The sequence below is a fragment of the Seriola aureovittata genome, chromosome 11 (assembly GCF_021018895.1).
Source record: "Seriola aureovittata isolate HTS-2021-v1 ecotype China chromosome 11, ASM2101889v1, whole genome shotgun sequence".
Lineage (NCBI taxonomy): Eukaryota > Metazoa > Chordata > Actinopteri > Carangiformes > Carangidae > Seriola > Seriola aureovittata.
In genome coordinates, this window is record NC_079374.1 from 5,826,503 (window position 1) to 5,853,326 (window position 26,824).

The 26,824-nt window shown below is 41.9% G+C and overlaps 1 protein-coding gene across 6 annotated transcripts in view; it reads right to left on the reverse strand.

Moving 5' to 3' along the window:
• Positions 1 to 26,824, reverse strand: part of sema5ba (sema domain, seven thrombospondin repeats (type 1 and type 1-like), transmembrane domain (TM) and short cytoplasmic domain, (semaphorin) 5Ba) — a 174,211-nt gene that overhangs the window by 140,685 nt on the left and 6,702 nt on the right. For 5 of the 6 annotated variants that reach the window (XM_056388964.1, XM_056388965.1, XM_056388962.1 and 2 more), the window contains exon 2: positions 1,111 to 1,175. The exons of the other annotated variant lie outside the window; for it this stretch is intronic. The gene's annotated coding sequence lies outside the window, so the exon portion shown is untranslated. The remainder of the gene's footprint in view (positions 1 to 1,110; positions 1,176 to 26,824) is intronic. 6 annotated transcript variants of the gene reach the window in all.

Sequence of the window (26,824 nt, forward strand, 5' to 3'; positions counted from 1 at the left end):
AATGATTGTTTGCTCCCAGTTTCCATTTTCATTTTGTGTGAATGAAAGCATTTTTCTAGCCGTCCTTGTCACAGGAGGACCATATTTATTCAGCTGAAACACTCCTCTTGGAGCCTCCTGGATGAATGAGAACATTAAATCCAGACAATAAAAAACAAACCTTACACTACTTTGATTCTTTAAAAAAAAACCATTTTTTTTAAATGTTGGTAAAATTGGTGACAATTGCTGCATCCTGCTTTCTGAGGGGTTTGAGATGCTGACTGTGTCACCTCCCTCACAGCTCCCTCACTGTGTTCTCCCTAATAAAAGCTAAAGTGCCTGAAACAACAACGACAAAAAAATAAACAGCGAGCCTCAGGTGTGTAATATTGGAAGAACCGTCCTATGGTGGTTAGAATCAAATTAATAGCCAGCGTGTAAACACACTGACAGTGACTCCAGTCTGCTGTGGTGGTGAAGGTAATACCACAAGGTAATTGTGCACTTGTGTCACATCTCATCTGAACAATGATTTCAGCGTATAGTGTCAGCTCGGCTCAAGGCTGTCTGCACCCGAGTGATTTACTGCTTCACATTCACACAGAGCGAGAGAAAGAGGGAGGGAGGGAGGAGGGAGGGAGAGAGGGACGTGGAGAGGTAAAACTCATCCATTAATAGCCTGTATGAAGCCCCTCCACCCCCCCACCCCCCCCCCCACCTCTCCTGCTTATCCTCTTCTCTTCCGTCTCCAATGCCATATTCTCGGCGCTGCTTTTCAAATCATTTCACTCAGTCAGAATAAAGGGCTTTCACCAGAAAAGGCTGCTTTACTTTTTACAACTGAGGCCGGAGTAAGAAAGACATTTAGAGAAGTGAAGAATGAGAGAAGAAGAATAACAATCAATCCGTCATCATAGAGATATCCACAAACCCGGAGAGAAGTTTGGTGTTTGCAGGAAGGGTGAGCACACAGAAAAAAAGAAAATTGAATTGAATTTTTTTTTTATAAATAATTAAAAAAAATGTTAAAAAAAGAGACAGAAATTCAGGTAAAAGATGCATAAACTAATAGAAAGGCATGAAAGTCACAAGAGAAGTTTTCAGTGAAAAAGATGAAAGTGTACTCACCAGCTAAGCATCACTGGGGTGTGGGGACGGGGCTGAGAGGGCCGTCTGTCCTTTTCAAACCAATTCTGGAAGAAGGGGGAGAGAGAGAGAGAGAGAGAAAGCGGAGGGGGAGGGGTGAGTTCTTCACTAGCTGCTCGCCTCCTTCTCATAAGCAGTGTGCAGAGCCACAAAGAAGTGCTGGCGCTCTCGTAAACAAACCGCCAAGTTTTCAATGGAGCGGTGGAGGCGGAGCGGGAATGGCATTTAAACGGGAGAGATTTCTTGGAGTTGGGGGGCTGCAGGGAAAAAAAAGGTACCTGCAAGATGCCTTTAAATCAAGTGAAGGCCTAACTGGACAATAACAAACCACAAAGTTCGGGACAGGTCAAACACATTAAACTCTACACTCCATATAACTTAGGACGCCTTGTATTGCATAGAAAACGGAGCCCAAATATGTTCCACTATAAATTAACAGTGTAAATGTAAATGAGGTGAGCAGGATGCCTCATTGTGTGGAATCAAACACAGATGCTAATATGCAGAGAGCACTTTGGGTTGCATGCTTTTTGATCTCAACGCCACAGAGCAAATTGGAACAAATAGCCCTGGCTGGTTTCTACGGCAACCTGAAAGGGTAGCTTAGACTTGCCATCCCTCTTGTGGCGTCAACCGCCGTGATATGGCTGCTGTTTCCTTCACTTGCACACAGAACAGCAACTATGAAAAACAGAAGGATTGATTATTGTCATCTGATCGCTCCAGTAAGACTGATCACTTTTTCTTAGATGTACAGTATAATCAATTGTGCATTCACATAGGGTCCTGCTACTCATTAGCATGAATGCAGAGCTTGATAAACATGTACCCAGGAGATACCTCTCACTTTATTTAGGGCTGAAACTAATCATTTCATTATTGATTAATGCTGATTAGTTTGTCAATAAACTTATTTACCAATTACTCTATAACAATATTAGAAATTACTAAAACATTTTCATCAGAAGTTTTCACAACCTCTTCAAATGCCTTGTTTTGTCTGACCAAGAGTCAAAAAATCAAATCAAATCAATCCACGATGAAAGAAAACAGAGAAAAGCTGGAGCCAGAGAATACTTGGTCTTTTTGCTTCATAAATGTCAATTAGTTGCTTATTGACAAGTTCTTAAAAATCCAGTTAAAATGCTTTTCTACCAGATTCCCCAGCTCAGTGCTGAGATCCACAAAGACAGGTAGACAAATGCAGTAAAGGGGATTTTCTATGGAGCTAAGCTGAGAATTTAGGGCTGAGCAGCAGGAAGTGTCCACTCAAACAAAAAAACTCCCCATAATCTCCAATGTCAGTGTGGGATCAGGCTTTATTCACTGCAACAAGTGAGGAGGAAGAATTCTCATAAACTACTTAGTCTGTGACCTATAGTCTTACTCTCTTTCAGACACACACACACATATACATACATGCACACACACACACACATCCCAGTCTCCTGCAGTGATGCCTCTACACAACACAGCCGGCCAAAGAAAGTCTGGGAGTGAACCTGCTCAGATTCAATAAAACTTTGTTGTCCAGATATCTGACAGGAATTTGACATCCAGCGTGGTGCAGAACACACTGTAGAGTTGTGGTTTGATAAACACAACACAGATAACAAGTTGATAACAACGTCAGATAACATCAGAACCAGCGCCTGGTTCCAGGTTTCTGAATGACTGCCCACAGCTCAGACTGTTTGTGCTGAATCAAATCAGTCTGGTGTTGTGTTCACTGACGCCTGTTTCTACAGCTGGGAACAAAAAAAACAAGAACTGAGCCAGTCAGAGCTGTGTCAGTGCCATAAAAACAGCTGCAGAAAAATGGTGACAAGGGTGGATGACAACTGTAAAAGTAAAAATCAGAAGGTTTCTTCTTCTCTTTTGACTAAAAATGATTCTGACAGAACAGCATGCAGGTTTCTGCTGAATAATTTACTGTAAAATAAAAACAACTCCTACTCTGCAAACAACTGAGACAAACACTATGTCAGACTGAATTATAAAATGGAATAAAAACGGCAACTCAGGCGGATTACCAGGCCAATACAATCCTGCACATCCCACAACCCTAAGAGTCTGCAGCTACAGCAGCACATCTGTCAGACTGTACTTGGGCACAGTGGTGTTTTGAGCTAAATGCTAACATCAGCATGCTAACATGCTTGCTTGTTGGGAGGAGGACATGTTTACAGCTGACACAGGCTGATAGTTTTGCTGTTTTTTAGTCATAAACCAAAGTATTGGACAAATAAAAAATTGTGACCTGATGATGACGAGAGATGAAAAGTTATTGAAAATCTTCCTGTGGGGAACATGAATTTGTGAACCACATTTCATGACAATCCATTCAGTAGTTGTTGAGATATTTTAGTCTAGAGCGAGCAACCAATCAACCAACCAATAGACTGACATTGCCATCACTTGAGACGCGTTACTACTGTTGCTGACAGACCTTTCTCACGGCAGACATTTTGGCATGTCATAGCGGGAAACGCACAGGCGTGATTGATTACAACTGATTACATTAAAAATAACTGCATCCATTTAGGTGAGTTCCAGGGTCTTCATATGGGCCATGCTGCCTCGCTGCCCAACCCTGTCTCCTGGAAATGACATGTATGTACAGCTAAACTGCAACAGCAAATATGTTTTGCAGAAATATATTTTTGCAGTGCTCCCAGCTGGGTTTAATTATATTTGATGAACATAATGGTAAACGTTTCATGTGCTGTGCAGCTATTTATGCAAATCCCCCTGGGTCGCCGAGGAGCCCTGCGCTGAGAAATCTAGCACGCCTTTCAGGATCTGTGGCAGGGGTGAAGGTAACAGAGCCACATGTCCTCTGATTGGACTCTGCTTTGGGATTGGACTGTCATTGTCCAATCAGATTGAGTCCGATCAGAACTGGATCAAAATTTGTACTCATGACTTCAGTGTGACGCAGAGTGTGGGGAACTGAGTGCTGAATTTTACACACAGTTTTCTACTCTGTATCTGTATACAGATGTTCACAAAAGAACTTCTTCTTTCACAGTGTCTTTGTGTAACCTCAGCACTCGCTCACCATTTATTCACACTATTTTTTTCTTGAATACAAATCTTTTCTACACAAGCAGAAACTTGAATTTGTCATGCAGATTTATTTCACAGGTTTAGAAAGGCTGATTTACAAACTACACTTTACAAGCTCAAAATCTTTTTGACCCTGATTTGAGCCTATAGTTTATCTGGTGTTTAACTCTTTCTCCTGTGTTTCCTGTTCTCAAATCTGTGTGTGTGTGTGTGTGTGTGTGTGTGTGTGAGCATGTGTGTGTGCTGTGGGCGTGGCGCTCCTCACTCTCTCCTGGTTTCCTGATTGCCAATCTGCCAGCACACCTGCCATCCATCTAATCATCACCCCCAGCAGTATATCTACCCCGCTTCTTTGTTCACTCCTCCCCAGATCATTATTTCACTGGCTGAAATGATGATGTTCAAGGCTGCTTAAAGTTGTGTACTCACAGTTTTTTTTTTCTCCTTTGTGGTTTTCCCCTCCAGAATCTCCACCTGCCACACTTGCAACATCACCCAGCGTTCAAACGAGCCTCACCGGTCTCCAGCTTCCCTCAACCCTCCACCCGGCCTGCCTGCTCCCCTGTCCGTTCACAGGTCTGCTGTTCAGTCATCCAGCCTTCAATTCTCACTCAGCTCTCTCCTGCCAAATGCCAGCTCCTCTCTGCACTCTGCATGCACCTGCCAGAACCCTCGCTCCCCACCCGCCTTCATTCCCTGCGATTTAACAATAATTCTCCTCTTGTTCAATTTGCGCTTTGAGTCTTTGTCCTGTGTTTGGGTTCACCTGTTCATACTAATGGAAAATTTCACTGATATGTTCATTATCAACATATTTGCAACTTGCCAAGCACCTAAATTAACATGTCCTTATTATATTAATATAAAACATTCCTGTTGCGATTACAAAATGTTTCCAACTAAATGTATTTTCAGTTTGGTTGTAAGCTCACGTACCATATGTTTGTTAGACAGAACCATCTGGGAAGGCTTCACTGGAAAAGGGCAAGCACTTTTAAAAAATATTTGGCAGGTGATTGGATGAACCATCTGTCTGTCATATGCGTTGACGAGACACAACAAGGCTGCACTCTGAGCAGCTTTGTTGGTCGATGAGTCTTTTAGTAGTTTGGTCACAAGTGAAAAGCTTGGAGCCTACAGATGGATGGAGATCCAGCTGTTTTGCAAGGTTAGTTTAGTTGTATACAAAAGTAAGGCTTACCCAGAAACTTAATGGAACAACGATACCCTAAATGACATTTGTTTCACCATCGCTTTTCCTCCTGTGACAAATCAAAATGTCTGCTTTGAACAAGGGCTATGAGGAAACACAATCGCAATCATTCCCAAATATGTCTTTGCTCTACAGAGAGATGAAAGCAGGTAAAGATAATGAGGATAATCATCATAACTGGTCTGAATCTAGACTGGAAGACAAGAGACATCCCCTGACATCATGTCATGGTATCTTTCATAATAAAACAATAGTGGAGCTCAAACAATTTCAAAACGACCAACTGAATATTTGAGCCTAAGCATTTTATTATCTAAGAAAGTCATCAGGCACTTCATTTTCCCTCCCTTTCCCTCAAGACACACACACACACACACACACGCACACACACACACACACACAAACACACTCACTCACTCCTTTTCTAATCTTGAATTAGTCCTTGAAAGTCATTTGCCTGTCTGCCAAACAGGCAAGCAGGCAGATGTCTGTGTGCGCGTGTTTGTGTGTGTGTGTTTTCTCTTGGTGTTTGGTGAACTTGAGATGCTCTATAACCAGCAGTCCTGATATCAGTATGAGGCAGACAAAGCAGTTGAGAGGTCTTGTGCTCTGATCTGAAACTTTTCTTTTTGCTCTGTTGAAACTTTCTGTAGCTCGCCGCAGTGCACTTTTCTCATTTCAGTCCATATGAGATGGTTATCAACAGTCGCCATCGCATCCAGCAGCGAAAATCAAATTCTCCTAATTAAGCTCCAGTTACTGGTAACTGAATCAGACAGTTTAATGCAGACTTAGCGGGAAGTAGGTGAAGAGGCGAGTTACAAAACAGCAGGAGTTCACAACTCAACAACTCATGGAGTTTGTCTTCTCTCATAAACATGCACAGGAATACACATTTAGACGGTATGCTTGTGTACTTCCTCCTTCGGGCCAGTAAAAGAAATATGTGTAATTAGGAGCGAATTACTGCCTGCAGCTTTCCAGTTTACATCAGACAGTAGCAGGGTGCTGTGGCTAAACTTTTAGTGTGAAGGCACCCAAAGTGAAACACAGCAGACACCAGTTTTACTGCATCAAGGACACTATGCATGATATGAACAGTGCAACATGACAGCGGCACTCCAAAAGAATCTCTCACAAAAGTTGTTGAGTTAAAAACTTCAAACGTTGTCGCTGTAGTAGGTCACTTCAGTTTAACATTTTGTTTTAAAACAACACCAACTGTTAAAACTGCCTTTCATATTTCACTACAAAAGAAAGACGATGAATGATTAACTCATTCGAGAGAGAAAGTTTTTTGTATTTTTGATGGTGTAAAAAATTCCATGTACATCAGCAGTGTCTGTCAACACAGCACATTTCCACCAAGCAATGAGTGGGAAAGCACACTCTGCTCAGCAGTGCCGCCGCTTCCCTGCCCAGTCGCATTCAGCACAATAAACAATGAGTCTGCCAGACAAACCATGTAATGATGCTGTCTCTAAATTACCTCAAGCATATTTGCACATAATGGGCTGTCACTTCTTTTTTTGCATACATGCTGACACAAACACCAAAAGGTTGGTATAGCCTCAATAAGTCAACATGGCTTCAGTACATGGGTCCAATTGCACTTTCTGTGGCATAAAAAAAGAATTTAGCAAATGAGACACCATCCATTTTTCGAAAGCTTTTGTGCAGAGTTTTGTAAGGAGCGACTCTGAGAAAATGTCAAACTGCACACAGGGCAGAGATTATCCAGCACTGATCAGAATACTGAAAAGCGAAATCACATTCTGTCAACAAATCTGAGAAACAATGACCTCCACTTAAACTATTACAAGCCCGAGCACTGAGGGAGAACAAAACTCCCGTAACATTTAAACTGAATTTCTGCATTTCACAGCCTCAGGACAAAATCCACAGTAAATCAAACATAACAAAAACAAACCACGTCCAAGAGCCGTCACAGGGAGAACAGGCAAGGCTTTGGAAAAAAGGCTGTCAGAGAAGTGAGGCTGTATTCATAGAGATGGAGGTGGACTTCACAATTATACTGCAATAAATCTAATCAGATAAATTACTAATTAAAGAACACCTCAAAAACAAAGCTCGCCTGACTTGGAAAGAGGCAGTCAAGCCTGATGTGACTAATACTTTGTCACACCAGTAATGACCATCAGCTTCAATGAAAACATGTTTTTTTTTCCATTAGTCCCACATAGTGACTGGTTCTATCTAAATGCCACTGTCATGGAGAAGGAGCCAGTCAGACACACTGTATTAACGCCGCATTGTACCTGATCAATTCTTAATCCGAAAGTGAACTAATTTAAGCTGCTGAATGTTTTATTCAGTTTCGGCTCTGTGACTGGACGTTTCTTATGGAGTGGAAAGACAGAGAGAGAGAGAAAGAGACAGCGCCAATTACGAGGGTTAAATAATCTAACACATTCAAGAGGCCGGTGGCCGCTGTAGACGGTCAAGTGGCTGTGGTCGCATGGGAGCACACACAAGAGCACATACACACATACACACACATGCATGCTGTTTCCCAAAAGGTCGCCTCTTACGGACGAGACGGTTTAACTTGCACAACCTGAAACCATAGCATCATGTTGACGGGCAAAGTCATCCGTTACCCTTGTTATTCTGCCCCATTCTCCTACGTCTCTGCAGCGGAGGCAGCGGCAGGCTGGCCGGGTTTCATATGTCCTTGGCTTTCCATCATACCACTTGACACCTGTTTATATACGGCATGACCTCTGACCCCAAGCTCCCTGTTCTCAGAGACAATCTCTCTAGGTTAATGGAGAGGTCTCTTGTGTTATTACGAGAGTGGTGGCAAATAGCTAAAAAGGTTACTGCTAAGATGTAAACAAGGACTGAGCTTAAGGACCACAGAGGAACTAAAAGTATCACTAATGCAAATGTGGACAAGGGCGGCTGTTTGTGTCCGTGTACCCACACATCCACACCTCCACATATATACTGTAAGTGTTATATAAATATGAGTGTTCCTGTATTTCCATCTTCATGAAAACCAATTTCAGACCTTTGTGCCGTGTGTGTATTTCTATTTGATTGCTCACTAAGCTCAAATGGCTCTCTGGTCGTAATTAAGTGGCACCTCCATTACAGAAGCCGGGGGCTGCTAATACGTCAGCGTTTGCTTTAATGTTACAAACTGTGCAGCTGACCAAGTGGCTTAGAGAAATGATGGGGAGCTAACGATGCTATTTAAATGCATTGATCCTCAGAAATGTGACCTCACCTCATGCTGGCCATACTCTCCCAAGGCTGGGTGATATACTGAATATTAATTATATATTTGCAATACTTTGTTGAAGATACAAAAGAAGGCAACATTGTTATTGCTTTGCATTATTGCATCGTTGTTGTTCCAGTCTCAATATTGTTTTTATTCATTTATTTAAGTGTATTTTCATTTAATGAGGATAATGTTTTACTTTTAAATAATATACTGAAAGAATTTAGAAATACAGGTCTTGTTTAAAATTAACAATTCATTTCAAATGATATGTATCACTATCAGTCATAATTATGGTAATTTACTGCTGACATGCAGTAGTGGTGATTTAAAAATAATTTAAAAACAAATACAAAAACAGAACTTGCAGTTGTCTTAATGGATCTCAGGTCCTTGGGAGCGACGCTAGCTGGGGTTGCTAGCCCTTTGGCTAGGACTATCAGTTAGCCGTTTGCTAGCAGGGTCTAGCTAGCAGGTACAAAGGCTGGGCTAGTAAAATTCACAGCTGTCACACTTACACAATTATAAAACTTTAACAAGTTCTTGTTTTTTTTTAACTGCTCTTTAGCTACTCTCATTTTGCCCTTTCCCTTCTTTTGCTTACCTTCACTTGAAACTTGTGTAGGTGGTGTAATGTCCATGCACTCGTCTGCTGTCTCGTTAGCAATGGCAAAGCAGACTCCAATCAACGTCGCACAGGTGTAATCAGTACATTAATTATAGCTGCATTTCATTTAATATTCTGGTAGTGTGCATGACTCACTGGTAGAGCATACTAGGTCTACCTGAATGCAACATGGCTGCCATCAATGTTAATTCCACCTGGATTTTGACAAAAAGTCAACATGTCTGCTGTGAAAAAGGTCATTCAACTTCGTTATCATTTTAGCCCTTGCTGCAGGAGCCTGGTCTCATCAGTGTGGAGGAGTCTCTGGACTAACACAGCTGGCATTCAGGAGCTCCATGAAAGGTGCTAACAAGAACAAGCTAACACCTGGAGGGGAGCAATCTGTGATTTAGTCCTTAAAAAAAGCACCAACAGTGTTGATGAGTGAGCTAGCTAAATGTGTTATATTGTACTTATATTGTATTACTACCAATGTTGCCATATCCTACAATTACGCATTATACTTATTTGGACCAATTTTATCCAATTTTAGACAATTTTGCCTGTAATTTGACATTTTCTCAATGTAGGTTCTGCTATGACTGTGATTATGAACCACCAACACTATAAACATCAGTTTTAAAACGTTGTTTAGTCTTTCTATTTTAGGCCTTTTTATTACAAAAATACAGATGTTTGCTTAATACACACATGTTTTCTTATTGAGAAGTATGTCCATTCATCCACAGAATATGCATGAACTTCATCATATATATATATTGTATATCAATAAAAGATTAAGAACCAGATTATTTTTTTCCTACATTGCCATTATGAAATTTTGTAATACTGGATTATTATCATTATTGGAAAATCTGATCGACTGAGATTCATTTTGAATTCAGTTATAGCGAACAATACTGCACAGAACTGAGGAAAGGAAACCAATGACCATGAAAATAGTGAGGCAGACTTCAGAGCGAGGCGATACAAAAGACTTGCACCATGTTGAAAGTTCCTTTCACTATGTTCTACATACACTCACTGTGCGCTTTTGCCGCCCTATAGCAGTGCAATCCTGCCGTGTGACTGTGTGTACATCTTGAGTGAGTTCCCCTGAAACAGGTGTTTGCTGTGGGATAAAGTCTTTCCAACAGTGCATATAGTGGTCCTGGGGCTGTGGATCAGTCTGCAACAGGAGTAAACATGGTTATACAACAGGGTGTTTTTGTGCTATAGAACATGTTACAATATATATGTGCACCTCCAGCACTAGGTGTGTACTTCTTTCCCCCTCTCCGTTTCTGTGTCCTCGTGGGAGAGCTGCTCACGTGCATGAGTCTGTAAGTGAACTTGGTCGTTCCAATTACAGTTTGTTGTGTTGGTGCAGAGTGAAGTGCACAGTGGGGGGATTGAATTGTCTGCAGGCAGCCATCAGCAGCGACCTCGGCTTCAGACCAACATTATACTTATCGAGCAGAATATTGATCCACACATCCAAATTGTGCAGCAGCCAAATGGCTGTGCCAGTCCTGCCAAGCCGGCAGAATGAGACCTGGATCCATTTTACAGCACTTGACACAAACATGAAGAACATGTGATACACTGTTGTGCTCAAGTGAGAAATCCTATTGTGAGGGTGATGAAGTGTGTCGCAGGATAAATTAATCACATTTGTCTCAAACACTAAAATCATCAGTTCTTTTCAATGTGTTGCAATAATTGGTTTAATTTATTATGCCTCTGTGTGTTTTAACCCTAATTAGATAAAAGAGCAAACATGAGTGTGGTTTAAATAAGTGACGGCATTTACATCCACAATGTACTCCACATTCAAACTGCATATATTTAAACACAAATTTACATAACAGCGCTGTCATGAACTGTCGGAAAGAGAAAAACAAACTAGAATTGAACATCAATGAAACAGGAGCCTTCATAATGTTTAAAAGAGTCTAATCCTCACACTTGGTGCAGAAAATTAATCCTCTCTTTGTATTTCTTTTTTTTTTTTTAAACATGAACAACACAGACACACTGGATCACTAGTGTTGGGTTCAGATAGCCTGCTCCATTTTGGATTCAGTTCCAAGAAGGTAAAATATCCAAATTTGTTAAGCTCTGAGTCTGAGCCAGTCTCTTTTCTCTCTTCAAATCTTTTATCTTCAGTCTGTTTTAGTGGCACGCTGAACGGGAAGGTCATTTAGCTGAGGCAAATATGTAATTTGTTGAATTCTTTGGAGATCAATGTTTATAGTTATTTGTTTCTTATTTGTAATTTTTCTTACAAAAAGTTGTTGAAAAGATAAACATAGTTTGAGGTTGCAATAGCCACTTCCATCTTGGATCCAGCTCCCTGTCTCAAAATTACGGTGGCCCTGAGAAGTCAGTGCACCGCAGCTTAAGCAAATACAGAAAACATCTTCATCAATTTGACAACACGTGCGCTGCAAGTAGCACAGACAACAACAGAAGGGTTTCCAGGGGACACAAAAAAGTGACGAACCCGCATGCGACACGCATTGAACGATGAATGCGCATTGATGAATTACAATACATGTATTATAGTAAATCTGTGCAAGCGCGTCCCTGCCATGTTAATTGCTTTTTTGTGTCCCCTCGAAACACTTCTGTTGTCATCTGCGCTGCTTCTCGAATTTGCTTGTGTTTTGTCTGTTTGCATGTGTTCTCTTACGTCGCAGTGTGTTTGGTTCTCAGGGCCACCTAACAAAATACATGAAGTCGTCAAATCACTTATCAAGCCTCTCCTCTTATTCTATTTTATTAGCAACGAGAATTGACAAAACACTGAGGTAACACTTTGATTTTGGCACTGACTGACTAGTGAGACGTTCTGAATCCGGACCTCTTGTAAGTGCTGTCACATGAAAAATAAGATGTAGATTATGTAGGCTACACTGTTATTTCAAATGTGCCACTTACTTATGTAATCATTTCATGTCTTCTGCTGCTCGTCTCACTTTCAGGTTCCAGCTACAGCTTGTGCACATTCATGATGCGATCACTGAAACGTTCAATAAAATGTTTTAGCCCTAGCTAAAAGTAAATACGTACCATTTCAATACATATTTGACGAAACGCTCTTGAACCACAACCTTACATCGCAGTGGTTGAAGTAATGAACCAGGTCAGTACATGCAGTTGGAAAGTATCCGCACAAGAGTCAGAGTTGGCTGCCCTGCAGTGTACAGCCTGTGCTCCCCGTTTCTAATCCTGAAACCTGAATGAAGCTTTGTGAGAATATCCCCAACAGCGCGCACTCAAACCCTCTGTCCCTCATTATCCAAAACACTTGATCTCCGTTTCCCTCTCACTATTTCTTCAACCTCGCATCCCGGCAAAGAGAAACACTGACAGTATCTGCATCATTAAAACATGCGGAGCAATAGGATTCAGCCAAATCCCCCCGACTGTGGGTGGAGAGCAGCTGCACTCGGAAACACAGAAAGACAGAACTGATTCTTTCATGCAGTCGTGAAGTGGTTACTTCTCTCTTAGGACGATGAACCGTATGTGGCATTGAAAGAAGAAGGAAAGCCATTTGCACCTGCCGTTCACATGCATATTTACTCCAACAGACGGTGGGCTCTGAGATGTGGGGCCCTGAGGATGGGAAACGGAAGGACTGGGGGCGAGGAATTATTTATTAAGCCAAAGGACACCGGCTTCCATGGAGAGGAAAAAGAAAGGATAACGCTGCTTGTCTTTTCCCTGTTGCTCAGATGCCATCAAGGGAAGAAGTGAGCTGAGCTGAGGAGAGCAGCAGTAGGTATCACCCAGACTGAGGAAGAAAAGACAGAGAGTGGGCGATGAGGAGGAGGAAACAAGAGGGACGAGAGGGGAAGGGCGCATTGCAGCACCACGCAAATCCAATGAAATAACACACCTTCGGGGAGAAGTTGCCTGCTGAAGTCTTATATAGAACTAAAACTAAATTCAGTTTCCTTTCCTTTCCTGGCTGTGTGCTGCTGCATCAAAGCAAATTCAAACAGAGAGGGAGTCAGCTGTATTATGGCGATCGGTAGCCTTTTCAGCTGCTGAGTCTGCACAGCGCCTATGTTTTTTTTTTTACCCTCCGCTATGTAAATTATGAGTAGAAAATTGAGTGAAGTGTTCCCATCAGCCTAATGTATTATGTGCATTACGCTAACACAGCTCTCAGCCTGCACCGCTGAAACAACGCCTTGTGTGAGAAAGAAACTCGCTCCATATGAAAACAAGTGGAGAATTAGAAATAAGCCTGCCAGGGAAGAACTGGCCTGACCTTTTAACCCTTAATGTCCTGGGACTTTAATAATCCTCAAATAATCTTTTCAAAAATATGTGGCCATGCGAACATTACACCCATATGTGATGGTTTAACATGTCATTCCCAAACCATGGGGATTAATCTGATGCTTTAGCACCCTCCACTCCTCTGCTCTCACACTTTCCACCAGATTTTGGAGCCTGGCTGCAGGGATTTGCTCCCATTCAGCTAAAAGAGCAGAATTACTGAGGTCCAACACTGACGTCGGGCCGTGAGGCTGAGCTCACTGTCCAGTTCATCCCAAAGGTGTTGGATGATTTTAAAGGTCAGGCCTAAAATGTAGAAACAGGAAATAGTGTTCCCTCAAGCTGTTGCCACAAAGCACACAGCTGCCTATAATATCACTTTATTTTGTAGTATTAGATTTCCTTTTATTGGAACTAGAGGGCTAGGGCCAAACCATAAAAACTAGCACCCATTTGTGTTACTTTTTTTTGTTTTAACATCAAACACTCACAGTCCGTGGGCTTGAAACTCAGCTCTGCCACACTTGTAGCTTGCTCCTTTGTGGAGGATGGCAACTGTGGATTCCCAGCAGTTAAAATAACTTTGACTCAGACTCAGGGCAACCCGGCCTCACAGACACAGATTGTCAAAACGTACCATAGTGTCCATGGAAACTACTTGAACCACTCCTACAGCAGAAATCACTTCTGCGCTGACCCAAATGTTCCAAGTATTCACCAATAAATGAGAAAACACAGTCCAGAAGAGCACTGGAGCCATGAAGACCCGACAGAGCAACATAGAAGTATATATATATAGCCATGCTGTGCAGAAACTATGAGTGTGTTCAGCATGTTCCAAACACTTTTCTCCACAACATAGCAATCCTAATGACACTGGTCAATCTTGTAAACTGACAGAAATAAAGTGAGCGTATTTATTGACATTGACCGTGACCTTTGTCACTTTTGAAATCCCTTGGAACTTGTGTGAATCCACAACTGCTGTCCTCTGCGAAGGGATAAGCTCAAAAAAAAAAAAAACTTTTTATATCCACCTCTCAAGCGTTCAGGCTGTGAATATTTGATACTCAAAAGATTGATTTTTGGTATCCCTTTAACTCTTTATGTTTTGGGATTTATGCTGAAAACACACTAATCCAAACTGAAAGAATTTCAAGCACCAGCTACCTCAAATAAAACCTGCATACACACAATACAGCTGGAAAGGAAAAGCTGACCATCTTATTGTCTCCTAAACCTACACACAATCGTTCTGGGGGCTCATTTCATTTTGGGATCGACAGCCAGGAGAGTGAGGGATGGATTTAGAAAGAGAGCGGGCTGATAGAAAAGGGGCTGCAGGTGATTCATCTTCCTGAGCTGGGCTTGGTTAGGTGGACACAGAAGTGCAGGACACGTCTGGTTTTAATCAATGAAAATTCCACCTGGAGCAGAGGCTTAAAGAGCAAAAAAAAAAAAAAAAAAAACGGAGAAAAGCAGAAAAATTTGTAAGAGAGAGGCATCAAGCTCGGAATGAAAAGAGTGCCACAAGAGAAGCACCAAAATAAACGATGTCAGGCATTAATAAAAGCAGCTTCTGATGATAAGATTGATACACAGTAAATAGGAGAGAATAAAAGACGGAGATAAATGTTGAAAGTGTGACAAGAAGAGGGGCAGGAAAGAGCAAGAATTAGACCATTTAATGTAGGAGAGCTGGGAATCAAGCTCCCAATCCATCTTTTAAAGTGCAGGAATGAAACCCCCATTTATCACTAGGGTGAGACGATATAACTAAAGAAAAGAAAGTGGCAGGTAACCAGCTCCCCTGTCTTTATGGAACTCCTCTCCTGGGACGACGGCAAAAGACTTCCTGACTTAATGGAAAGGCAGCGGGGAGACAGACAGTGTTTGATTAAGTTATTCAGTGTTTACTGCCACGGACTCGTCTATAATACGCACCGTTTGCTTAACAACTCTTCAGATGGAAGTACTTGGCAATTAAGATTGAATTGCAGAACAGAGAGACAGGTTCAAATTTGACGCAGTAAAGGAGGTTATTCATTTGGGTTCAAAGACAGCATGGCCTGGAAAGGGGGGGGGGGATAAAAGGAAACAGTATGTTATTCTCCATCTGAAAGCCTACTTCTGACAGACAACATAATTAGCTCACTTCTGACAACACCTTGAATAGACTAAAGGTTGTACGTCCACATGGGGCAGTTTGCGAGTGATGAATAACGAGTCCACGTTTCATCAGGCGAAGAAACACATTTTCCTTTGCACAACGCTACCAGCTGATCGAAGATGGGATTCGAGTCTCCTTCCTCCTGTCAGCCTCTCGAAGCAGCTGATCAAAGCTTGCTGAGATTCAGACCGGCATCCAACCTTAACACACCTCTACTCAATTTCTGATTCATTTTTGCTCCACAACATCCAGGACACCGCGCTGAGAAACAGTTATTCCAGGCTCTTAAGGACATGAAGGCATAAACGTTATACAGCCCCTGAAAACTTCCAATAGTCTAGAGATAAACATCATTAGTTATTAACTAATAATACTTAGTTAAAACCCCAAAGCTCAACGACTTTCATCAGATTCAGATTCTTGTGTTGTTCTGATGGAAATACCTGACCTGATATCTCATGGGAAACAACAAGTGTGGCTCTAACTCTGGCTGATAATAAATGAGCGTTCAAGAATGTCCCATTGCTTAAACTGCATCCTCTGGGAAGACCATTAGATGCTAGAAAGGGAATTTTTAATTCATTAGCTCAAAAGTAATAGGGGTGGGTATCATTTAAATTTCTTCTGTACCAATAACAAAGAGATTCCTTCCTTGATATCCTGCACACGAATGCAAATATTTGCCTGAATAAAAAACATCCAACATCTAAAATTTGTTTGAAAGTCTTCCATTCTTGGTGCTCTCACACAGTTCAGTCTGCACCTAAAGAGTGAAGTTTTTCCACATCTGAATTGAAGGGTCTAGGGCAGCTTTTGTCAAAGAGCGGTCCACAAGAAAAACCTTGTGGTCTGTGAGTAAATTTGTTAAAATATCATGTTTTAAATTGAGTGTTTCTCAAATTGTCTGAGAGTGACCTCAAAGCCTGCGAGCCAGTGGTGTATATGTGATGTTTCCAAGATTAAATCAACCACTGTTGTGCAGCGTTGTTGGACTTACTAACCGACTGTTTTGCGACACTAGCTACACCGGTTTACCGTTTATCTTTTGGCATAAATCTTATCGTTTTATGTCAAAAAATGATCAGCTGGGCATTTGAAAGGAAATGTGGATGTGTTAGATGATCTGTGAGTTTCATTTTAATGGCTAAGTGCTTGGTCTGAAAAAAGTCAGAGACACACTGGCCTAGGGATAAAGAGTGTTGCATGTTGCACAGATCATAAAGCCCTCTGAAGCAAATCTGTGATTCCAGGCAATATCAATAAAGCTGACTTGAGTTAACTTGATGCTGAGCCAGAAGTAAGAAGCTGATAAAGCAAAGCCTTTAAATGAAGAAACTTAATAGAAGCCATTGAATAAAGTGCCAGTGTGATAAGCCACAAAAACCTCATGTGGAGGCAGGATGATGTGCTCTGATAGCTGCACCACAATTAATGCACTGTTATGAATCATTTATAGGGAAAACAGTAAGCCTGAGATGGGGTTGGCTCAGTCAGCAAGAGAGCCCATAAAAAAGCAGCAACTTATAGTTCTAACATAAAAAATTCAAACAAGGTGCTATAAAGTGTCGCAGTCAAAGCATCCATCACAGGAGACGAGCTCCAGAGTGCATATGTTGCATCAATTCGCACAGCGGTGCTTACAGATACCTGTGATTGAATGGAAAATAATGCTTTCATCATGAGCCAAAAAATTTCACCTCCTCACTCTTGTCAGTTTTGCACATCTTAGATTTTCTTCGCTCACAGCCTTGGGTACAAGCGCGCTTTGAAATTGTCCACCTGTGGCGCATCTGACTCTGGCACAGACAGAGAGAAGAGACACAACACACAAGTGGCACTGGAGGAAGAGGAGGAAAGGCTTGGGGTGGCTTAAGTCTTTTAGTCTTCATCACATTCCTGTGCCAGCCGGCTGTCTGGCTGTCCCTGGAGGCCACAGCCACCACACTCGATCACAGGGAGTGTCAGAAACACACACACACACCCACACACACACATATATATATACAGTAGCACAGAGGACTTGTCCTGTCCTATGTCCTCAGTATCAAATGGCTGTTGTCAGCAAAGGCAGGGACACTAAACTGGATCCCGGCCAGGTCATTTCACTTCAGAATATTTCATAGCAGCGAGGTCGTTCTGCTGCATCACAGAGCTCGGCAGCCTCACTAATCACAAAGTCACCATTATGCTTTTTAATGCTTATCTAAAACTACAGTGCTTACAAGTTATGGAGCCATATCTGCTCAATGGGTTACTTGCTTCCGCTGCATGCTGCACAGGAAACTGTTCTTTTTACAATTCCAAGTTATCTTTATGCACCATGAAATACAACAACCAGCTCTCATAACATAATTAAGCAGCTCACAATGAGGTGACGAATTTTCTCAAAATATGAAACCAACCTGACAGCTATTACTCAGCTTTTTCCAAGTGTCTTTTTTTTTTTTTGCTCTATAAATGAAGAAATTACACTTTTTGCTCCTGAAACCTGCTCTGTCTGAAAGTGTTGCAGACACTTTTGGTTTTTACTCTCATAACAGCTGAATTTTTACGCCGCTACATTTCACTGAAAATCTCATAAAACCACTGACACCACACACGAGTTCATAGAACAAGAGAGTCGCTGTGTAAACAAAATACTCAAATATAATAGCTGTTATATTGTGTTGGCAACACCTGCGGAGCGGAGCGGAGCACGCTCGTGGAAATTACAAGACAAAAACGCAAAAGTTAAAACTTCAATCTCCTCCAGATCCTAAGACGGGGCCAGGTTTCCAAACACATCACCTGTTGAAGATTATAAAAATCATATTTGAGCGCTTGATGAAACCAATCCAAGGCACACAACTCACGACAGAGCAAAGGAGTGAAGGCTCACCAGGAGCTCCCTGCCGACATAAATCTCTCACAGAAATATGCAGCCACTGGAAAACACTCATTTAGATCACATGCGGGTGTTACCTCTATGATACAAAAAGAAATCTCCACAAGGGAGAAAAAAAGAGAGAGAGAGAGAGGGGCAGAGAGAGGACACCTGAAGTTAAACACAGTCTAACCGCCGCAAATTGGCGCTCCCCAAACAACAGCCCTCGCGTTTATGTCTTGTTTATCTCTCTTTGCCGCAGAAGAGCGAGAGGGCCCTCTGTCATTTGTGCCGCCTTAATGAATAGGAGCACGTCTTCAGCAGAGTCAAAGACGCGTGGGCACGGCCGCCATCACCGCATGGTTTGTAAATCGCCAGGGCGTCTGGGCGTCACGCCAGCTGGGGCACGCTGTCGAAGCGGCAGGGGGCATCGAGGGTGGCAGTTTCTGAGCAAAGAAGTGAAGCCAAGAGAGCTGGCTATAAGAGAATTGTATTGACTGTAAAATACACTCAGTAAATGGCCAAAAGTATGTGGACACCCCAACATTTGCATATTTTTGGTCTGTTTCTCATGGTTTGGGTCAGACCCCGTCCAGTTTAAAATGCATAAAGAAACGGTTTTCTCAGTGCGGTGTGGAAGAACTTGACTTGGCCGGTGCTGACCCCTGACCTCGGCCCCATTCAACACCTTTGGAGCAAATCCCTGAGGCCAGACTCCAAAACCACCTGAAACAAGAAGAGCGCAGGCCGTCATAACTGCTGATCGATTAATGGTTTATTAATGACTTGTACTTTGACTGTCCACATACTTCTGGCCATGTAATGTGTGTTATTTTTAATGTTTTCTCCAAGAATTTAACTGTGAGAATCATACATAATGCCAACAATAAATAAATAAGTACAAATAACCACAATAAAAGTCGTTAAATTCTGCTGCGTAACTTTAATATTAAACACAGGAGAGGACGAGGAGAGGAGAGGAGAAACAGAAGGTTTTTTAATTCCAGGGAAATTCATGTGTTTTTCAAGCCCCTGGCTGACCCTTGACTTTTTGATTTTCCAAAAACAAATTTATATCCTAAGAAACAGTCAGATTTCAGCTGAATGTGCCGCGAACTCCAACCTCAACCTGCTGTGGAGGAGCCACAGGTTAAAAGTCAGCATCTCCTACGCATATTACAAACACAGAACCAATTTATTTATTCAAGGTGAGCGGAAGACAGACGTCGCCATCTGCATACAGAGGGGCCTTTGCACACATAAACAGAGACATCTGAGACAAGCTGAGCGACGAGTTGTTCTCTCCTGTTGTCTTCTCGCTGCTCCCCCGAGGGCGTCATAACTCACCGGAGCCAAAATGAGAAGCGAAACCAAGAGCACTGCAGAAAATGAGAGAGCAGCATGTGTCTAAGTAACACACACACACACACACACACCTGCCTGCTTGTCTGACCCCCTTGGTAATTGCTAGTGCTGTTGTGACGACATGACGTGAGTATTCATCTATCCACCTTCATCATATGTTTATCCAGCTAGGTGTTCATGAACAGTTCCAGGTAAATAAAAGCCGGTGGGTTCGACGTAAAATGGATTCAATGTAGAAACGAGGTCAGATCTCGGGACACTGAATCAGTTAGAGTGTTAGAGACCGCAAGGACAAGGACACATGAGAGTGAGAAGGCTATAGTGAGAAGTATAGTGGGCAGCACAAAAGCAATTCATGCGCATAAACACACACAGGACTTCAGTGTCTTTGTTTTTGTAAGTTTTGTTTAATATCCCTTAATGAATTAAAGATACACACACTGACCTCAATATAAGAAAAGCCTCTTATGTAGCTGTTTTTGGATAAATATTTTTTTCTTTTGGAGAATAAAAGAAGCTGCACTAATCAATATTTAATACTAAAGATATTAGTAGGAGATGCAGCAGCAGATATAAGCGGTAAAATGCTTCTTGGTAGGCCTATGTGCTTTTTAAAGTTTGCTGTCTGCCAGATTAACTGTGAAACATTTGATGAGTCCCTTATCATCTCTGAGAGCTTTTCATCTCGAAATAACAGTGTTGATGTTCATTGTAGTTTTTCTATTCTTTGAAATGTGTTTATATCCTTCTCAGTGAGAAATCCTTCAGCTCTTTTTCACACATTAAACACATTTTCACTTGTTATTGCCTGACAGACATTCTACGCCTGGGTCACGGACAGAAATGTAATATATGACATATGACATACAGTATGTCCCTATATCAAGAGGGATGTTGCCATATACAGTATGTCACCTATAAGGAGATATACTATTATCACATTTATACATCATCTGGATGTATGAAGATATAAGTATTTTTTTCAAATTAATTTCTCATTCATTTTAAACATGTCTTTATTCCCATTCAGGGAAAGTGGGTCTTTTAGACCCTACTGTATATAATAGCAACATATGTTGACAGGCTTTGGGGTGGATATGTATATTCAATATAAGAATACACACATAAATATACATATTTGTATGGGCTATTTGTTACAACTTCTAATAGGTTTCATATATAATTTTTACATACACATATTTATTTTATATGTACATATCATATATGGAAATTCAATATATATGTATATACAGCTTTTGTGTAGGTTATGACATGTGAGCCTTCTCCTTCCACTGAAAGAAGACTGTGAAATACAGTTGACAACTCCAAAAGACAGTAAGTGAACCTTTGAGCTTATATTATTTTGCTATATATAAGACAGCCACAGACCAGTCCTCCCTGGTGCAGAGTGCTGAAGGTAACATCACCTAAAAAATAAATTAAAAAGTTGTCATGAAAAGATTTGAATCCTGGTTTTGGTACATGCAGCAAGGACAACACACACTGCGCTCTGTCCAGCTGAGTTTTAGCAATATATTTGTCATTTAGAGACATACTGTAGGTTCAAGACTGCTATTGGGACCTCAGCCATAGTTTTAAAAGGGATTGACTAAAGCTGCTATCGTGGTGGGTGATGAATGGGGCTGCTGGCCAAGACTAGCAAGAGCAATCTGCTCTGAGCGGGGGCAGACATTTACTCTGCCATCAAACATCCAGTGGTTGATTTACACATCGCATGGAGAGTGCTCCACTTCCTGTTGCAGCTTCTTGTGGCATTTTGAAAAACAGAAGCAAGAACACAGGCCCACACAGTTATTCCAATGAGGTCAGGCAGAGAAGCCGGGACAGGTGCGGACAAATGACAAGGTAATGTTACCTCCTGTAGCCGAATGAATACACAGAGGAATGTGTGTATGTCTGAAGCTCATTCATCATACCCTCTCTAATTCTTACACCAGCATCACACACTTTGTTCGCTCTGAGCTTCTTTACAACGCGACCGACATGAGATGGGAGAGCCAGAGGGTCATGTCACAAAGAGCAGACAGTGTTTGAGGGTGGGTGGGTGGGTGGGGGGCAGGTGGAGGTAGAGGTCACTGGAGAGGAAGAAGAAGAAGAAGAAGAAGCTTTTTCTCCCACTCTGATGACAATCTTTACTTGCGATACACGGTGCTCACATACGCACATTATGCACTATAGCAGCGCGACAGAGGCTCCTTTCAGCTGCAGCGGTGGAGGAAAGGGGGCGGGGGAGGGAAAGTACAATGAAGTGCGGAAACCCAGACAGGGACCAGGATCCTCAAAAGCAGCTCTAATGGACCTTGAGATCCAGGTGGGAGGACATGAAAGAGGAATAGGTACCACAGAAAAGCTCTGAGGTTGTTTCTTTGTACAAAAGTGTGTCCAATATGACGAGAGAAGAAGGTGTGTGTATGTGTGTGTGTGGTTGTACGTGCAGGTATAGACTATCCATATAATGCAATATAAGGGACATCCTATATGCTTTCCATCGTCTAAACCCTGCTGGTCAAATATCCAGACTCAGTGTTTGTGGAGTGTTTTTTGTTGGGGGGTGGGGGGTGGGGGGGCAGTGGAATGAAGAAGCACGGATGGCTGCTTATCTCTATCATGCAGACGTTTGGCCTCCAGTCTTCCATCACCTCGCTTCCTTGTTAACAGGCTGCACAGAAGCCGGAGCGCCATGGGACTCTCAACAGTTGACTAGTAGCCCCCTCTCCCCACGCCGCCCAGGAAAGGGCCACGCCGACTCGTTTGATGTGTTCCAGAATAAGAGGCGAGCAAACTGACGCAGACACTGAGACAAATGTTTTGCCATAAATCAGCCGGATAGCGAGGACTGATTTCAGGAGACACACAGGTGAATCTCATTTCCTTCTCGGCTTAATCCAACATTTCAATTTATTCCGGCTTTCATCCGCCAAGTCGAAAGAGTAATAGATTTTTGTATAATAAATAATTCACATGATTGTGATTAAACTGAGGTGCAGTGTTGGTTGAAGGGGCCGGCATGCCTCTCAATACTCGGTGCGACGGGGCCCTAAGAGTCGACTGTCTCTGTTTCTGCCAGGACATTAATCACTGTCACACTCCTCTCTTTCTCTGTCTGCCCCAGTCTGAAACAGACCCCCCCCCCCCCCCCGCTGAGAGCCACTTCTATCGTCATAGTAACCAAAGCCAACCACGAACCAAACTCAGCGGTGCTGTGGACGTAGTGGGAAACAAAAAAAAACCTGTTCGCACTTCAACACTTGATGCTTGAGTTGCTGAAACTTACATGGATGGTAGTTTTTGTTCCACTTTGTTGACTTAAGCATTTTTTTTTCCACTCCTGTTTGTCAGACTGGTGACAGACAGAGCTACCTTTGTGTAATGCACTGCAGTCAGACATCAAATGAGGACTAGGGTCATATTCTTAAGGGGTCCACACTCAAAAGGTTTGCTGTTACACTCATATCAGAGACGTGTGGTCGTACATGTTCTCCTTGTTCACCACCAGTTAACTAATGAGCTCTTGATTAAGGCTCCTCTTGCAGCACCAGCCCCCTGCAAGCCTCAACTCCACGAATGAGCCTATAACTCTCACACACACAGAGAAACACACACACACACACACACACACACACACAACACGAATCACAAATCAGCCACTCGTTGGAGAAAAACTCCTCTCTGTTGGCTTAAGTCCAAGAGATTTCTGGCAAGGGCCAAAGAAAAAGGTCAAAAGATGCAGTGGAATAATTTCTCCTGAATGTGTGGCGGGTTAAGCTGCAGTAAAGCTAGGCGTGCATTGTTACCCGGGTCAAATAGGAGAAGCTATCAAATACAGACAATGAATAATAGCATAGTCTGATTCTCAGTGAAATGCTGAGGTGTTTTGGCATCTGAGATGTGAGATAGGCCACACAATATAATATATGGTCTCTTCTATTGCCTCCCTTTGCTACTCATTCCTCAGTTCAGGATCATGCTGTCTTTTATACACACACACACACACACACACACACACACACACACACACATTGATAGCTGATTTTCCGGAGAGGTTTTCACCAGAGAAAGCAGATTGTGGGCGATACTGTTGCTGGTGATTATTTTGAATTGAGAATATTGTATTAATGATATATCAAGAAAGATGATATTATGGAATCAGCACAATATCAAGTTAGAATCTGTTGAACTGTTGCAGTGAACGTCAGGTAACCAGAGGTTATTTTCAGCCGAGGAGGTACGTAATTATCCGACATGCAGGCGTTGTGTCTTCGGGTCAGAGTCGGTAATAACACGTGCAGCATGAAACATTTAGAGGCTCTGGATTCTGACAATGAGAGATGAACTTGTCACAGCAAAGGAAACAGGAAAAGTAGTTTAAATGGCAGACTCTTTGTGACGCATCCTCTGCTCTGCTTTTTACTGTTGGCTGACAGCGTAATGGGACAGCGGTCATGGTCCCGTGTCAGGAGGAAAACCAGATGAGGAGAAACAAAGACTGATTTGCGATGAAATTTCCCAAAGAACAGTTTGTTTTGGTGAAGTTCTTTTTTACTAGACAACAAACTGAATGAATGCAATTATAATCACTGTCAATCTTGAAGTGAAATAAATTGTTTGGGTCAAATATTATTAAACTGAGAACAACTACAGTGACATAAAAGAAGTTTTTTAATCTCTAACTGGTCATAAAATCATTAACCGGGACAAAACAAATCAGAGCTGAGGCGACAGCGGTGGAAAACACCATGCATTTTATTATCATTGTTACGTTTATCATTAACCTGGGTAAATGTGAGAATTCATCATGACAAAAGTATTTAGGTCATATGGCCCAGCCTTATTGCAAAATTTTAATTTCAATTATGACAGAGTTGAGAGGAAATGTGTGAGGATCAGGCAAGAATCAGGCAAAAACCGGTGCTGGGGACAAAACCTCTCAGGAGGAGGAGATGGAAAAAAACAGCTTTCGCCCACCAGCCCCCCCTCTACTCTCCGGTGAATTTAGCCATTGCAATACATTCCCAGCCAACATCTGACAGAGAGACAACTTCTCTCATCATATTTATTGCTGCAAAGTCATTAGGCTCATGCTGCAAATCACAGCCTGACATGTGGTTGTCCAATTACATGTGCGACAGGGATGCAGGGTTATGGGTAACAGTGAAAGCAGAGACCAACTGTCTGGTCATTACTGCAAATATATATATATATAAAAACGCAGACACACACATGTGCACACATGGACACAAACACATGGATATGCAAACAAACAGGCACTTTACCAGACTGCTGACCAGCAGAGATGCATGTGCTGTGCTCTCTAATGAGCCAGTTATACCACTCAGAGGCAGTTAATCAAAGTCTAATACTGGAAAGAAACCAATGCTAATAAAAGTTAAAGTAAACACTTCACTCTGAACTCTGATCTGCTTTAGCTAATGGCCTCCAAACCAGCTGCCATTGTCCAGATGACACACTGAATCATGACAGCCTCTTACACCTTGAAATAATCCACAAACACAATAGCAACATTGGTAAAGCATATATTTAAATCACTGTGTAAGTATATAGCTGGATAAATATTCCAGGAGTGGCCGCTGTGTCCTAATCCAGGTGTTGTTTGGAGGGTTTGCTGCAAACCCGTAACTTCACTAAGCACAGACTTTAACTCTCTCACTCCATTTAAGAGAGATATAACCATTGTAGACGGTCCCCCGGGCTAAAAATTAGCCTTATTCCATTTGGAGGGGTTTCTTAAATAATTATACGATGGGGCTTCTCAAAGTAAAATACCTGAACCCCAGAGATCCTTGAGAGGAATAATGAGGATACAAAGCAAAAGTAAGTGTTTGATGAAGTCACTTAACAACACTTATTTTACACAGTGGCTCTTATGGACTGTTATGAATTCCACAGTTGAAAGTGTATGCGAGAGATATGTCATTATATTAAAGTAAAATGTTTGTAATTTCGTTTCTGTTTTGCACTAAAACATTTTAGTATTCCAATTTATGTATCAAACATTTTTGTCCAAATACCAGGATTTAAAAAAAAAAAGAATGATTAAATGGAGAAACATAACAAATGCAGATGCTTCCATTGAGACCAGGAGGTATCATGGTATGAAAATAATGTGAATCATTCTTATGCTGTGGCCTTCACAGTCACCACATCTCAACTCAACTCAACAGCTATGAGATAAAAGTGTCAGACAGCGCATTCTCACTACTATCATCAAGACACCAAATGAGGGAACGCGTGCTGGAGGAATGGTGTTCGTCACTCCAGTGGAATCTGTGACAAGGAGCGTTAAAGCTGTTCTGGAGGCTCAGGATGGATTTGTCACCTGTGCTGGATATTGATTCGATGTGACAGTCAATATGACCATTGGTGATTTTAGATTAGATCAACCCCTTGAGGTAAATTTGCAATTTGTTATATTGGGCTATCTCCACTTGATTGTTGGTAGGACTAGGATCTGATCACTGACCTCCTCACAAACTGTTCTTGCAGCGGTATAACAACGTCACACTGCTTCCCCTTTTGTCTCAAAATGTGTGTTACTCAACTACGATGCCGCCGCAAAAAGCACATATTTAAACTATTCCACCATATTACAAAGTTCAAGAGGAAATGAAGTCACATAACAGATATTATACTGATACAAAGTTCAGCTCGACTCTTAACTATGTAGCTTTATGAATTGAATTAAGCAGCACAAGAGATTTTCTAATGGGAGCCTCCAGGAAAATGTTTCTCAGATCTTTTTGAGGACTTTGGAAATTCATGAGACCTCTAACATATGAGACCTCTCTAGTGTCTTGTAAAGCAAAAACTGACAACCTGAGAGC